The sequence below is a fragment of the Cyanistes caeruleus genome, unplaced genomic scaffold (genome assembly GCF_971803275.1).
Source record: "Cyanistes caeruleus unplaced genomic scaffold, bCyaCae1.hap1.1 HAP1_SCAFFOLD_205, whole genome shotgun sequence".
NCBI classification, from domain to species: Eukaryota; Metazoa; Chordata; class Aves; order Passeriformes; family Paridae; genus Cyanistes; species Cyanistes caeruleus.
Window position 1 is genome coordinate 69,167 of NW_028255992.1, and position 13,311 is coordinate 82,477.

General features: G+C 51.7%; 1 long non-coding RNA gene across 3 annotated transcripts; it reads left to right on the forward strand.

The window, feature by feature from the left end:
- The first annotated feature begins 2,995 nt into the window (after positions 1–2,995).
- LOC147645641 (uncharacterized) lies at positions 2,996–12,710 on the forward strand. Of its 3 annotated transcripts, XR_015282243.1 has the most exons (4): positions 4,156–4,204; positions 4,663–4,763; positions 11,229–12,319; positions 12,427–12,710. It is a non-coding gene; the product is annotated as an uncharacterized LOC147645641 (long non-coding RNA). The 3 variants fall into 3 exon arrangements; XR_015282242.1 differs by lacking the exons at positions 4,156–4,204; positions 12,427–12,710 and adding an exon at positions 2,996–3,066 and having other exon boundaries at positions 11,229–11,392; XR_015282244.1 differs by lacking the exons at positions 4,156–4,204; positions 12,427–12,710 and adding an exon at positions 3,805–3,894 and having other exon boundaries at positions 11,229–11,392.
- The last annotated feature ends 601 nt before the right edge of the window (positions 12,711–13,311 follow it).

A 13,311-nucleotide genomic window follows, 5' to 3' on the forward strand; every position in this document is an offset into this window, starting at 1 on the left:
ATCGCCGATGTTCCTGCCGCCGCGCGCGGCTGCCCCGTGCCCGCTCGCAGCCGCAGCTTTTCCACCGCCCTCCGTACCGGCCTCTCAAGCCGCGGGGGGGAGAGCAAGGACGGGCACGGGGCCCCGGCTCTACAACTGCTGACAGCCGCGTCGCCTCTGCCACCGCCCGGCCCAGCCGCTGTCCGGTCCCCGCCGTGCGTCTTCACGTCCCCGCGTCCACCACCGCAGCCGCCCGACGCCGGCACACGGCCCCCGCCTGTCTCTGCCCCGCTGCTAACACCGGCACAATAAATAAACGGGAATTGGGGGAAAATCGGGAACTGGGGGAAAAAACGGGAATAAAGAAAAAAACACTGGAAATCGGGAGAAAAAAAAAAACGGGAAAGAAAACAACAAACCAGGAATAAAGAAAAAAAAGGGAATTATGGGAGAAACGGAAATTGGGAAAAAAGGTAATGGGATCAAAGGGAACAGGATCAAAGGTCCCGAGGGTGCTGAGCGCCTTCCAGAAGGTACAGGATGAGTCCCGAGCGTGCTGAGCACCCTCGGTACTCATCCTGCATCCTCGGGATGGTGCTGAGCACCCTCGAGACGGCGCTGAGCACCCACGGTATGGTGCTGAGCACGCTCAGGACTTATCCTGCAACCGCGGGACTCATCCTGCACCCTCGAGATGGTGCTGAGCACCCTCAACACTCATCCTGCACCCTCGGGATGGTGCTCAGCACCCTCGGGATGGTGCTGAGCATGCTGAGGGTGCTCAGCACCATGCCAAGGGTGCTCAGCACCATCCCGAGGGTGCAGGATGAGTGTTGAGGGTGCTCAGCACCATCCCGAGGGTGCTGAGCGCCTTCCAGAGGGTGCTGGATCCGTCCCAAGGATGCTGAGCACCTTCCAGAAGGTGCTGGATCCGTCACGATTGTGCTGCGTGCCTACCCGATGGTGCAGGATGTGTCCCGATGTTGCAGAGTGCCTTCCAGATGGTGCTGGATCCATCCTGAGGGTCCTGGGCATCTTCCAGGAGGTCCTGGATCCATCCTGAGGGTGCTGATTGTCTTCCAGAAGGTTCTGGATCCATCCCGGGGGTCCTGAAGGCTGCTGAGGTTCTCCCGGTGTTTTGGACTGTCCTGGGTGATCTGGAACCTCAGCACCGAGCGGGGTCCAGCAGAATAGTCTAGAACCACCGGACTGGTTCCAGAAACTCTGGACTCGCAGGATGGATTTTGGGGTGAAACCCTGGGGGATTTTGGCGCTGAAATTTGGGGATTTGGGGTGAAAATTGGGGGATTTTGGGAGGAAATCCTGGGAGGCTTTTGGGGTGAAATTCGGGATATTTCAACATTTTCCTTCCTAATCCACGAGTAAAGGGAGATGTTGGGATTTGATCCAAAAGATCTTACAACCAATTTTGTGGTGAAACAGAGAAAAACCGTGAGCAGCCAACTCACTGGAAAACTGTATGTTAAACGCAGAGAAGCACAAAGTGTTTGATGCTGTTAGAGTTCAAAATAACAAGGAAAAATGGTGGGGAATTTACCTGCCTTGGAACAAAGTATGACCCCATTCCATACTCTCAGCTCCCGCTCCCCTTCCAGCGTGGCTGTGACCCGGGCTGGCCGTACCGCTCGGTGTCTCTGGACCTCACAGCATTTCTACGTGGCTGCTGCACCCGGGTCCCCAGTACGTCCTGCTCTGGCCGCCTTCCCCGAGCGGTCCCACGTGCACCAAGCGGGTGCTACAGACCACAGGGGCCTCTTGGCTGCAGAGCTGGGTGATGGGAGACAACAAAGCAATGCCCAGGATGCAGCTGTTCAAGCCAGCCTCGCCTCACGGAGCATTTCTTTCTCACCTGTCCATGGTTCTCTCTCTGTGTGTGTCTGTGCTCCTTTTTAAACTGCAGGGCTGGGAGGCCTGGCCATTCCACCGGGAGTGCTCACCCTGGGAGCACCAGTGTCTACCTTGGGAGGAAGCAAGCTGCCACCAGAATAAAAGCAGGGTGGAGCTGCTCCCACTCCAAGGCAAGAGCCTGCAAGGCCCATCCTTTGGGGACTCGTCTTTTGTGTGAAGGCACATTGTCTAGCAGAGGAAGAGGTTGGTACCTGGTGGAGCAGGGCCAAGATTCCATTTTCCCCAGGCAGCTCCCTCCTCTGCCTGCTGTAGCGCTGGCCAGGACTGGGAGAGGAGGGGGAGTGTGTTCAGCACTGCTGCTGGAACGGAGTGGCCCTCTCAGGAGGATCCCGGTTGCTTCAGGACCTTGCTTTTGCACTGGTTTGTGTCCACAAAGGAAAGGCATGCAGAAGGCAGAACCATCACCCCAGCCCTGCAGTCAGGAGTCCATCAGCTTTCCCCACAGTGAACGTGGTTAAGGTCTCCTTAACCAAAGGAAAACTCATCACCACTACAGATGTACAGAACAGCAATTTATCCACTCCGACACACTTTTCCCATTATGTGTCCAGAAGACTCCAAGTACTGACTTTACATGTCCACAAGCGTGGCCAAAGCCACACATACAGAGCAACACCAAGTTTTCAAGGTGTACCAAGAGAAACAAAGATTTAATAACATTATTTCTTAGACAACTGTTGGGGATGAAGTCAAATGTAAAGAAAAAATGGAAATGTAAAAAATCATGGATGTTAGTGCACACAGATAGAGAGTTTCTGCTTTTGAGCTCCGCAGATGTTTTTTTCTTTCCTCTTTCCCTTCTTGTGTGAGCTGCCTTTGAGTCAGTTATGTTATGTTGAGCTCTTGTGGGCACAGAGCGGTACTGCCGCTGTGCCCCGACCGGGGCCCTGCCCCGCTCCGCTGGGTGACGGGGGGGAGGCGGCAGCGGGAGCTACGGCAGTTCCGCGGCTGCCGAGCCTGGGGAGGGAGTGAGCGGGGCGGTGTCTGTAAATAGCAGGGAGGGGTGAAATAGCGTTAAGTGTGTAAAGTGACACGGCTGGGAGCAGGGACACTGCGCTAAAAGGAGCGGCGGCCGTGCAGGCCGGCGGCTAAGAATAGCAGCAGTGGCGGGCGGCAGATCAGTTTCAGCTTCACGGACGGACTGCGGGGAGAAGGACGGTGAGCAGCGGACCCGCAGCAGGCGAGGGGCGGGCACTTAGGTATTTTGCTAAGGTGTTTACCTCGGCCAGCACCTAATCGGGCAGTCCAAGTCCTCGCAGAAGAGGAACCGCTGCGAGGGAAGAGGCGCTCAGAGCCCGCAGCGAGCTGTGCACGCCTTCCCCACCGCCGCTCCCTGCTCCGCGCTGCCATCGCAGCTTTGCGAGCTGGCACCACACCCGGGCGAGTTGGCGGCTACGCCCCTCCCCGCCCCCTGCCCCGAGTGCCGCTGGGGCGCTCCGATAGAGGCTCTGCGGGGGCCTTTTAGGCGGGACCAGGGCAATAGAGAGGGCCGGAGAAGGGGATGGGAGTCTGGCGAGAGGGGCACAGGGCGACCGCGGACCCTGCGAGCACCCCTGGCTCCGCCTAACTGAGCACCTCGCGCTCCCATGGGCCGCAGCCTCAAAGCTTCCGCCAATCCCGGTGGATTGGTTCTAGGTTATGGTTCTAGGTCAGGGTTCTAGGTTATGGTTCTAGGTCATGGTTCTAGGTTAGGGTTCTAGGTTATGGTTCTAGGTCAGGGTTCTAGGTCATGTTCTAGGTTATGGTTCTAGGTTATGGTTCTAGGTCAGGGTTCTAGGTTATGGTTCTAGGTCAGGGTTCTAGGTCAGGGTTCTAGGTCAGGGTTCTAGGTGGCCAATCACAGCCGCCCTTTGAATCCAGGCGCGGTCCCGCCAAGCTCAGCCCGCTCAGTCGTGGCCCGTTCCCGCTCCCCCGTTTTGCTGGGGTGCCGCTCCGGCCGCTGTCGCTTTGGGAGCCGGCGGAGCCGAGCTGCCGCAGCCCCAAGAGGTGCTGTTGGGTCCCGGGAAGGGTGGGCGGGGGCTCCCCGTTCAGGTCCCGGCCGTAACTTCGCCCAAAGAAACGGGGAGAAGGGGGGGAGCGGGCGGGATCGCGGGAGCGGGGCCTGAGGGGACAGCGGGGGGTCGCGGAGGCGAGCGCGGCGGGAACGGGTGGGCTGGGATTGGCGGGCCCGGCGCTGCCTCGGGCTGTGATTGGCTGGGCTGGCCGGTGTGGGCTATAAATAGCGTGAGCTGGAGGGGTGCGGGCCTTAGTTCGGCGGCGCGGCGGCGAGCGGCGGAGAGGCGGGCGGTGGCGGGAGGTGCGCGGGTGTGATCCAGGGAGCGCCGGTGCTCCAGGACGGGCAATGGAAATACTGAGGCTGGAGCTGGATAAATGCCATGGGGGAAGGGGATGGAGCTGCAGCTCAGGGCCTGCAGGAGGTGCCTGGGGGATTTGCAGCCCCTGTCTGCTGGTACCAAGGAGAGTCTGAGGGTCTGGGGGCTGGGAGGGCTCCAGGGCCTGAGAACCAGCCCAAGGGCACCTTTTGGGATGGGCTAGCAGGGGCCCAATGGCTATTCCCAGCCCCTGGTAATGCCTGGGGGGGGTGAGGGGGGGCCTTTGGGCAAGTGCTGGGCTGAGACCCAGGGGGAGGGGGAAGGTACCTGTTGGGCTAGAGGCCTCAAGTGTCCCCAAAGTTGGGCTCCCATTAGGGTGGGTAGGACAGTATCTAGAGACATTGAAGTGATAGTAATAACTGACTTGTGGCCTTATCAACAGCCCTGGGTTGCAGTGAGAAGCGGGAGCAACTTTCAGCCACCAGAAGTGGGAAGCTGAGGAGCAGGAACTCAGGAAGCAGAGCTGGAGCAGACAGAAACATGGTAGGGTTTAGGGTAAAACTGTTGTGGGGCTGGGATAAGGAATATGGAGCTGGGATGCGAACTGCGTGGCTGGAGCTGAAATCAGTGTAAGGGCGGGGATAGGGCCTTGCAGAGCTGTTCCTCCAGTAAGGATGGTCAGGTTGGGGCTGGAATGTGAGTTCAAGAGCTAAGCTCAAACCACAGAGAGCTAGAGCTAAAACAGAGATCCTGCCTGGAGAGCCAGAAAGCAGCATGATGTGGCACTGCTGGGAAGATGAGGAGGCAGAAGGATAGCACAAGAGCTGGCAGTCAAATAAAGCTTGTGGGACTGAAGCTGAAGTCACTGGGGCTGGGATGGGGACTGCTGCAAACACTGTTCTGAGGGCATAGTGACTGTACATGTGGGAAGCAAGCATAGAATGGTACACAACGGGGCAGGCTGTAAATACAGTAAAGATTGCTTTGGGGTTGGGATGGGGTTGGAGTGGCATTCCTCAGCCTTAAGGTGAAACCTCAGAGCTGGAACCAAGAACAAAGACCCTTTGTCTCAACCTGGAGCAGCTTCACCTAGCAGAGCGGAGGGAAAAGGAAGTGGATGTGGAGCTGGAAGAAGAGAGCTTGCAGTGAAATAAAGCTCGTGGGCCAAGAGCTGAAATCACTGGGGCAGGGAAGGGATCACTAGGGCTGGAGCTATAATCACTGGGGCTGGGATAGAGACTGATAGTGTTATTGACACGGCTGGGTGAGATAACTGTGGTAGCATTCATATGCTGAAATCACTGTAGGTCAGTAATATTGATGTTGGGGCAGGGTCAAAGGGCTGAGGTCAAGTGCAAAAGGTCAGGGGTCAATGGTTAAATTGGAAAGTCAGGGATTCAAACTTCAAGGGTCACATGTGAATGGTCAGTGTTCAAAGATCAAGAGTAAAGGGTCCCAGGTGCAATGTTATGGGTTAATTTTCCAAGGTTATGTGGTTCAAGGTCAATTATCAGGGAATCAAACTTCAGAGAGCTAAAGTCAAGAGTCAAAGGTCAAAATTCAGAGGTTAAGAGTAAAAGGTCAATGGGAGGTTGCCAGGGATTTGCAGGGAAGAGGAGTATTTATAAACTTTATCCATATTTCCCTGTAATTCTGGGTGTTTGGATTTCATTTGTGCTCGTCAGGATAAGCCATAAACAAGCCCCTGAACTCTGCATCCATGCGTCAAGCACTTCCACAGAAAGGCAAGTCAGCAGTGATTCTAGAGGAAAAATTAGAGGTGATGGCTTATGATCCATGGGGAATTACATTGGGAATTGTGAAACTCAAACACATGGAATTGTGGAGGTGGAATTCCATTTTCAGCCTTGGGCACCAGGAGGAGGAGAAGTGTCCTGATCCATAGCAAGGAAAGCCTGGTGCCCCAGTGTGTCAGGTGCAGACAATGTCCTGTCCAGGGAATGAGCGACAAGTTCCTTCTGCCCCTCCCCTCACCCGTAGGATGGCAACAGCACAAACTGAATTGTGAGGTTGATGAGCGCTCAGAGCAGCCCCAGGTGTGAGCAGTTATGGTAAAGAATGGGTGGGTCCTGCCCGGGGCTATTTTAGGGGGAGGGTTTCTGTCACTTCGCTTGAGCATGGAGTGTGGAGCAGTTGGAGCAGAGGGATTTTTGGTGAGCTCCTGGGGGATATTTCATGGAGTAGTACTGGGAGTGTCTCATAGGATCTGGGAGAACAGCTGGATACACCTGGACATGGAGCATTGTTTAAAGCAGCATCTGAGCCAAGTAAGCCTGTGTGGGTTCGCAGGGATTTGCAAAAGGGATTTTCCCTTTTGATTTCATTTTGCCGTTTGCTCCCCAATTCCCCCCGGAAGAAATGGGTATTATGAGGACAAAAGGGGGGCATAAATTGAGGGAAGAAACTCCTGTTATTATCTATTTTTACACTGGGGGGGAGTCCACCTATGATTTTAAGGGTGCTGATTGGAGGAAAACCTGCCTTTTCCAGGGTGTTAGGGGTATCAGTGAACAGTGAATCCCCATGTTCCATTTTAAATGGAAGGGGGGAAATATTGTTGCTATTTTATGGGTTTGACTTGAGGGGAACCCCCCACTTTCCATCATCCTGAGGTTTAAATTGAGAAGGAAGCCTTATAGTCACTACTTTTTAAGGGTCTGATTGAGTGTTCCCCTTTTCCTATCATTTGAGAGATTTCAATCAAGCGAAAAACAACTTTTTACTTTTAGGGGACTAAATTGAAGGGGGGGAGCACTCATTTATTTGCCATCGTATTGGTTTAAGAAGGCACGAACACCCCCCCATTGCCTCAGTTTCCGGGGTTCAATTGACAGAAACACCGGCTTTTCCAGCATTAGGCGGGGTCACATGGAGCCGTGGCGCTGCTTTTGAGAGCGATTCTGACCCCTTACAGCCCTGCACGGCAGCGCTTCTGGCATTCCCTGGGGAATTTGGCGGCTTGGCAGCCCCCGAGGAGTGACAGAGCCGTGCTGAGGCCGGGCGGGCAGGCGGGAGCCGCGGCGCGGAGCTGTGTCTGTCCCGGCTGCTCTGTCCGCTCCGGGCGCGGGGCTCGGGCACCGCCGGGGCCCCTTCGGGCCGGTCCCGGTGCCGCTGGGCGGGCCGGGCTCTCCCGGGGCCGGAGCTGCCCCCGCCCGCCGGAGGAGCCGCTTTCCGGCCGGGAGCGCGGGGCCGCCCCCGGGTGCCGAGTGCCGCCGCTGCCGGGGCTCGCGTGGCTCCCCCGGTCCCCCCGCACCTGGAGCGGCGCCAGCCCGGGAGCGAGTCCCGGCGGGGGCGCTGGGGGACACTTGTGGCTTGTCAGCTTCAGAGTGCGCTGGCAAAAGCCGCTGGGAGGAGGGGAGGGGGAAAAGCCCGACCTGCCGGGCTTTTTGTCTCGGGGCTTTGTCGATATTGCTCTTTAGCCGAGCTGCGCCTTTAAATAACGATGTGGTGCCTTCTAGAAACTGTGTCCAATACCTTTTGTACCCTCGCAGGAGGGCTTCGAGCTCAGGTTTTTCCATTGCCGAGTTAACTGCAGGTCCGAGCTGGCAGCGTCCCGTGCATCTGGGGTGTGTGAATCTGTTTGTGATGTTCATTTCCCCTGGATGCAGAGCTGGGCTTTTCGGGCAGACTGTATTTCTCAAGCCTCGGGGTTTATTTAAGCCTTACACGCGATTTTCTGGAGACGCGGGCCGAGTGAGAACTTTGTCTTGGTGCTGTACTGGGGAATGGAATGCAGGGGGTCCCCGCAATATCCCCGTGGAAGCTGGAATGTCCGAGGGAATGGATGTGACAATTCTCGGGGCTGAACCTGGCTCCCAGCGCTCTGCAGCGTAGGATGCGAGAGAGCAGGGCCGGGGGACAGCAGGGTAGGGACAGCGAGGTGCTTCGTGCTCTGGGTTTGGTGTTGATGTTTCCAGAGCCAGAGCAGGTTGATTTGGTTCAGGTGCACTGGAACAGGATCCAAACCTTGGAAAGGTCTGAGACCAATTGGGAGGAAATGTTTTAAAATGAATGTGTTTCTTGATAGAAATCAGGTTTCAGTTAGTTTTTTAATAGATTTTAAAGGAAATTTTTTTTTTGAGGAAAAGTGAAAAAAATGTTTATTTCAATAAGTAGGGCGTAGGAAGAAGAATGAATAACGTTAGATAGTTTATTTGTTGTGGAGTAGAGATCAGGAGATTTAGAAGGTTTTGTGGTTTTTATTCACGTGTGTTTGGGATGTGGCGTGGGTCTTTTTGAGCCGTGGGGTGTTTTGGTGGTAGCTTGGGTTTTGGGATTGGAGTCAAGTTGAACAGTTTTAGAAGAAGTTACTATGGTTTTGGCAATTATTTTGTATTCACTAATCAATGATGTCAGGAAAATTAAACCACAAACACCAGAGGTTTATGTCCAAAAAGGAGACAGAGGAGTCCTTTTACTTTATTCGAATAAAGGGAGAGGCCATGGGGCATTCCCCTGGGGTTTCTTGAATTTTTGGAGGGCGCAGCCTACTTTTTATCCTAATTCCTGGCTGCTTGTCCCTTCTCTCTTTCCCCATAGGCTGAGGTACTTGAGAGGTACAGGCTTCCCGGAACGCCTGACACCTGGGGTACCTTTCCCCCCCCTCCACGCATAATCCCTTTTTAATTCTTAGCTTTTGTGGAATTCATGATACTCTTTCCGTGCCTCTTTGATCTTTTAGTGGAATCCATCCCATTGTTTCTGTTGTCTCTCACTGATAGCTGCATCTTATCAGCAGACCCACAGCTTGTTTGTAAAGACAAACCCGTCATTCCTCTCTATGAGAAGTTATTTTCAAAAAAGTACAAAATGGATTTTTTGTTGTCTCTGATAAACAATAGAGTTGAGAGAGAATTTGGGGTAGAGTGTATTAGTATTGTATACAGATTGTACGTTAAAAGTTTTTTTTTTCTTTGTTAGTTTTGAAGTTACAGAATTTGTTTAAGCATAAAGCAGATGGTGGGGATATAATGTAATTTTAGGACATCTTAATTTTTATTGTATATCTTTGGCTTAATGGTCAAATTATTTTTTACTTTTAGATATACTTTTATAGAGATACAGGTAAATATAAATAGTGGTAGTAATATTGAGTAAGCAGAGTTATTTATGTGGTTTTTATTCAATATTAGTTTTTGTGGTGGCACATAGTGTGTTGTTTCATTTTTTTGTGTTCACTACGTGAAATCTGGTTTTTGAATAAAGATGATTTTTATGAATGGGTTGGTTTGTATTTTAGGTAGAATCAATTAAAATAGATTTTGATATGTATTATTTGGTTTTGTTTATTGTATGTACGGGTTCAGATTGGGTAGGGTTTGTTTGGTTAGCTGAGTTTTGGGTGTTAATTAGGCGGCTTTTGTTAGATGCAGTTTTTAATTTTTGGCAGTTTTTTGAGTGGTTTTAAGGTGATTTTTAGTAATTGATTGTATCTTTTTTTTTGGTTTGTAGTTGGTGTATAATAATGTATATGTTCTATTTATTTAATGTTGTGTTTTTTAGTTTAGGTGTTGATGATAAGTTTGGATTCCTTTCTGTTGTGGTGTTTCTTATTAGCTTCATTTCTGGGGACACAGGCATTTATATGGTGGCTTTTTATAGGTATATTTTTGGGGGTGGTGTTTTTTAACTTGTTGTAGTTTAGGTTGTTTTTTTGTTTTTAATTAGTTATTAAAATTTTTTATAGAGTCTTGGTAATTATTCAGGTATTACTATAAATGTAGAGCTTTGGGGTTTTTTTACTAATGTCTAGGGTTAGTTTAATGGCTTTGAGTTCAGTGACTTGGTTTGATTTTTTTTTTTTAATAGTTGGTGTTGTCAGGAAAATTACTCCACGAACACCAGAGGTTTATATCCAAAAAGGAGACAGAGGAGTCCTTTTACTTTATTCAAATAAAGGGAGAGGCCATGGGGCATTCCCCTGGGGTTTCTCAAATTTTTGGAGGGCACAGCCTCCTTTTTTATCCTAATTCCCGGCCGCTTGTCCCTTCTCTCTTTCCCCATAGGCTGAGGTACTTGACAGGTACAGACTGCCTGGAACGCCTGACACCTGGGGTACCTTTTCCCCCTCCACCCCCAATGCATAATCCCTTCTTAACTTTTATGGAACTCATAGTGTTCTTTCAGTGCCTCTTTGATCTTCTACTGGAATTCATCCCATTGTTTCTGTCGTCTGTCACTGATAGCTACATCTTATCAACTGACCCACAGCTTGTTTGTAAAGACAAGCTCATCATTCCTTTCAGTGTGATGTGTGGAGTTCAATAGGGTTGCTTTTTATTTATGTTTAACTTTGCTGATGTGATAAGAACTGTTAGTGAAAGAGCATAGCATCTGTTTTTGCTGGTGGTTGTATGGCGTGGCTTTTGTTTGTGTTACCTGTTTTGGGGTTTTTTTTGTTAGTGAGATTAAACTTTATTTTGGGGTTAATTTGTGATTATTTTAAAGATTTTAGTGCAATTTAGGTTTTTGATTTGGGGGTGCTGTGATGAGACTGCTTTATTTGTTTTATGTGGTATTGGTGGTGTGGATAGAGGGAATACTTGTTTTTAAAATTTATTTTAGTATTGTTAGTTGAAGTGTTAGGATGCATTGTGTTTCAGTGTTGAATCTTTTTGAGGTGGTTTGGATTTTTTCTAGGTTAAGATTTTTTTCCCTTGGCTGGTGGAGGTATTGTGACTTTATTGATCATATGGGTGAGAATTTGATGCTGTTTGTTTTTTCGTTATTTTTTTTTTTAGGAATTAGATTTTTGCAGTAGACCTGGAAGAATTCACTTTATTTCAAAGCATACTAGTTTAATCACATAAAGGTTCCCATATTAACTCGTAATATTAGATTCTTTTTCTCATTTAGGTTTTCCAGAATTTACTGTTGATTTAGCAATCAAGCAGGGATGGCACTTCGTTCTTGAAAAGATGGCTATGGAAAAACCTGTGTCTAACAACAAGTACCTGACAGAGGGCAATGATTTTGCTGTTATTACAGGGCCAAATACGAGTGGCAAATCAACTTTGGCATGGAACTGCTGAAGGAGAGGAGTTTCTGGTGGGCTCCCAGTGGCATCTGATGGAGTGACGGTGAGAGCATCTCATAGGGTCTGGGGGAGCACGTGGATGCAACTGGACGTGGAGCACTGCATAAAGGAGGTGGTGAGGGACAAAGCTTTCTGCCAGGAAGCAGCACCTGAACAGCTGAGCCAGTGTGGATTTGCAGGGGTGATATTTCTCCTTTTCCCTTTTGATTTCATCTTGGCAGTCCTTCCTCAGTGCCCTCAATCTGTCACAAGAATTCCAAAAATAAAACGGCTGAGTGAACAGTGAAAAGAAGGGGTATAGGTAAGGTGGAGTTCAGGTGTACCCCACCCCAAACCCTAAACAGCAGCCCTAACAGCGCTCCCGTTTCCTTGAGACAGCTGCAGGCAGGAACCCTAAAGCAGCAGAGTGCCAGAACCCCCGAGAGGTGCAGGCAGTTCCCTGGTGCTAGGGCCAGCCAGGAAGAGATAGTGGGGGGACGATCCGCAGGGTTGGGGAAACAGGGGGTTTCCCGCCCCGCCCCACCCTGGGCTCTCTGTCCCTCCGCAGCCGGGGATTGCTCCCACCCCTCCTCGAGGCGGCGGTTGGTAAGGCTTCGTGCCTGGCCTCCGCAAAGAGTTCGGCTCTGTCAGCCTCTGCCCTGTCTCAGGGCCAAACTTAGGTAGGGTAGGGAGCAACTGTGGATTGCCTAGTCCGGGCTAAGGGACATCTCTTGGGGCCTATGGATAAGGAGCATCCCCGGTTGCAAGCGTAGGGTTGTAAGTTTGTAGGGTTCAGCGGGGCAGCTTGGCAGTGACACGGAGAGGCTGAGGGAGGGCTTCAGAGGTCAAGGGCTCGAGGGCTGGAGACAAACAGAGAAAATAAAAGGGGTATAGGTTGGGATATAAGGTAGAGTACAGGACTATTCAAACCCTAAACAGTAGCCCTAACAGCGCTCCCGTTTCCTTGAGACAGCTGCAGGCAGGAACCGTAAAGCAGCAGAGTGCCAGAACCCCCGAGAGGTGCAGGCAGTTCCCTGGTGCTAGGGCCAGCCAGGAAGCGATAGTGAGTGCTTGGGCCTACTGCTGTCATATAAGCTGGGGTTTCTATCCTTGGGGTACCCTGGGCTCCCTGGCCCTCACTGACTGGAGAGTCTTCCTCCCCTCCTTGAGGTGGTGGTCGTTTGGCTGTCAGCCAATACTGCTGTGAAGCAAGCCTCTGTCTCCCTGTGGGGTGAAGTGTGCAGCCCATGAACCTGGGCATTCTCTAGAGAAGGTAAGTGCTGGGTTTTCACAGATGTGGCACTAAGCTCCTGCATTGATATTTGGTCTTCTTGGTTGTAGCTGACCAGGAGTCCACATCCTGGCAATGGCAGGAGCTTCCCAGATGGCGAGGAGGCCTTCCTTCACACCCCATGTGGATCCACCCCACCCAGCATCCGAGAGCTGAGTCAAAGGCTACGACCCGCAGAGGGGATGAAAGCGGGGTGCCGGGTCGGGACTTGTGACCTGGGATAGTTGAGTCAGCTTTGGGGACGGGGAGGTCCAGGCTGTGGCCCCTTAGGCCGCACGGTGGGAGAGCCTCACTTTTGTTCACAGTGCTGAGGTGTGCAGGACAGAGCAGCCTCGGGGCGTGGCGTGTCACTTGTCCGTCGTGCCTTCTGTGTCTTTTGTGCCTCTTGTGTTGTACGTGCCTTGCCCTATCTCTTCTGGGGGCTTACCAGAAACCCCAGCGTCACTTATAGCATCTGCGATCTCTGGGCTCCTCGGCTCGGCTGCTCTCAGAGGCCTTGGAATCGCATCTGTTTCGAAAAGCATCCGATCGGATGTCTTTTAGACGTCTTCTTCCGAGCTGTGTCAACAGCCGTGCGCCGCGAGGATCCATTGTTGCGGCTTAGGACTTGAAGAAACACAAAGATAGGTAGAGGATTGCGGCCGTAAGATTCTTGGGCCTCCGTCTTGGCGGTTCCTGGAGTTTGTCATTCCGTCAGCATCTTCTTCCTCCCGGGTTCTGTGAGCTTCATCAGCTCGCCTTCATTCTCACCCGGCTCATCTCGT